Genomic DNA, 2864 nt, shown 5'->3' on the forward strand with positions numbered 1-2864 from the left:
TGGCATCAATGTATCATGTTTGTTTGTTTGTTTGTGTGTGCGCTCGCGTGTTTGTAGTTGTGTGTGTTTGCGTGTGTGCATTTGTGAAATGTGTGTGTTGTATGTATTTGTGCATCAGTGAATGTGTGTGTGCGTGTGTGCGTGTTAGTGAATGTTTGTGTGTTTGTGCATGTGTCCATTAGTGAATGTGTATGTTGTATGTGTTTGTGCTAATGTGTTTGTGCATCAGTGAATGTGTCTGTGTATGTGTGTGTCTGCGTATCTTCTATCATCGTTCGTCTTTTACTTATTTCAATCACTGAAATGCGGCCAAGCTAGAGCAATGCCTCAAACGTTTTAGTCGAACAAATCGATTTGAGTACTTTGGTACCCTTTTGCTAATCTCTTTCGCTAAGTTACGGAAACGTACTCAAGTCAGCACAGTTGTCAAATGGTGGGGCGACACAAACACACACACACACACACACAGACACACACACACACACACACACACACACACACACACACACACACACACACACAACGAATACCGGCTAACAGAGTATTTAGATGTGGACGGTTATCCAGAAAAGAGACCTTTCATCAGTGTTACACTATCGACCAGGCCACAGGATGTTATACGCCGCTGGTCACAATTTTGTTTTGATTGCACCATTCCTTTCAATCTTAACCCAAATTGCTTGACCAAATCGTCGTCCATTCGTCGTGGAGGCCTTCCAAGTGGCCTTTTCCGATCTCTTGGGTAACACTCGGCAACTGCACGGGTTCACCTGTTGCCTGTGAACGTTGCAACATGTCCAGCAACAGTGGAACCTGTGCTATCGGTACTCAGGTTGTTGTTGTTGGCACTCCGTCGCTTACGACGTCGAGGGTTCCAGTTGATCCGATCAACGGAACAGCCTGCTCGTGAAATTAACGTGCAAGTGGCTGAGCACTCCACAGACACGTGTACTCTTAACGTAGTTCTCGGGGATATTTAGCGTGACACAGTGTGACAAGGCTGGTCCTTTGAAATACAGGCACAATAGAAACAGGAAGTAAGAGTGAAAGAAAATTGTGGTGAAAGAGTACAGCAGGGTTCACCACCATCCCCTGCCGGAGCCTCGTGGAGCTTTAGGTGTTTTCGCTCAATAAACACTCACAACGCCCGGTCTGGGAATCGAAACCGCGATCCTATGACCGCGAGTCCGCTGCCCTAACCATTGGGTTATTGCACCTCCACTACTCAGGTATAGAAGTGGAGAAAGGAGAACTTTCATACAAACTGCAAGTCCAAGGATACTTTATTTGTCATGGAGTTTAACACAGTAAGAATGGAGGTTATGATATTTCATTTATTCTTTCATTACGGTCGTTTCAACAATACACAGTTCAGATTACATCATAAAAATTAATATAAATGAATGTATATGATTGAGTAATATTACACAACTTTTTATATATTGCTTTTGCCTGCTAATGATGTACTTCTGTGCTTTTTAACACTATACATCTATTCGAAATGATTTCCGCAGTATTGAGTCTTTCTATGGTATATCCAAGTTAAGTAAGATATACAGATATTTAAAACTAATTCTGCTCCTGTCGCTAATAGCGAATTTTCACCGGGCCAGCTGGGTATCCACGACACCAGTGATTTGTAAATGACTGCTTTTCTGTTTCAGTAGAGGCTAAATTTATTTAAGCATGTAGTTACTAGTAGATACTAGCTACTGATGACACGCAAAGACGCAGAAGTTCAGACTAACCCTCGCTGCTGGATGCTTTTCGTCTTTTACTGACATAATTTTGTGTTTTTAGCACTGTACGTCTGAAGAATATCGCAATTTTGATATACATACATAAATGCACACACACATATACATACACGCATACATGCACACTTACATGCACACACACATACATACATACATACATACATACATACATACATGCATGCATACATGCAAAAAACTGGCACTGCGTCGGTTACGACGATGAAGGTTCCAGTTGCTCTGATCAACGAAACATTCTGGTCGTGAAATTAACGTGCAAGTCACTGAGCACTCCACTGACACGTCTACCCCTTAACGTAGTTCCCAGGGAAATTCAGGATGCCACAGAATATGACAAGGCTGGCCCTTTGAAGTATATATATATTTATATATATAACATATACACATACTTGTGTGTATCTATTAGTGTTCATAAATATGCATGTAATTGTGTGTGCATGTACGGATGTAAATATATGTACGTATGCTTGTGGATGTACCTCTTTGTCTATATATGTAAATGCATGGTGAATGAACGAATGAATGGTTGTATGTGTATTCGTGTGTATGTGCGTGTTACATGCATACATGTCTATGCATACATTAATGTCTCTTGTTAGAAGTGCTAACAATACTTTCCACTTACATTATATTTCAGTGAATATGTAGCAGTGATTCTCTGGAAGCTGTTATTGGCTTTTTCTCTATCTGTATTTCTGATCACACAAAACTGAAATCAAAACAGAATGAAAGAACGAACATCAGGTTAGTTAAAATATGTTTGCGACATATTTCAACTTCTAAAAACAAGTTTATTGCAGTTATTGTGGAGAAAAAATACTCTCTTGTGATGAAGGGTGTAAAACACTATATCTCCCCAGTACCTCCTCTTATGGGATTCCCAGACACGGCACGGCGTTTCTGGCTTTTTAGCCCTCTTCAATGGGAAATACCGAAGAGGAGTAACTCTGGACAGATTTAACTAAAAAAGACTCAGCAACAGTGACTGAGTTGCGCTCTGAGACCGCCCAGCCGGTATATAAGCAGCATCATCAGCACCAAGCTGTTTAAGAGTAAACGGATTTTAGGTCAGTTAAAATATGTTGGTAA

General features: G+C 40.8%; 1 long non-coding RNA gene across 1 annotated transcript in view; it reads left to right on the forward strand.

Moving 5' to 3' along the window:
• Positions 1–2519, forward strand: part of LOC149135445 (uncharacterized) — a 4377-nt gene extending 1858 nt beyond the window's left edge. The window contains exon 2 of the long non-coding RNA XR_016241862.1: positions 2413–2519. This is a non-coding gene — a long non-coding RNA (uncharacterized LOC149135445). The remainder of the gene's footprint in view (positions 1–2412) is intronic.
• Positions 2520–2864: the final 345 nt, after the last annotated feature.

Source organism: Octopus bimaculoides, chromosome 5, assembly GCF_046866305.1.
Source record: "Octopus bimaculoides isolate indiv1 chromosome 5, ASM4686630v1, whole genome shotgun sequence".
Lineage (NCBI taxonomy): Eukaryota > Metazoa > Mollusca > Cephalopoda > Octopoda > Octopodidae > Octopus > Octopus bimaculoides.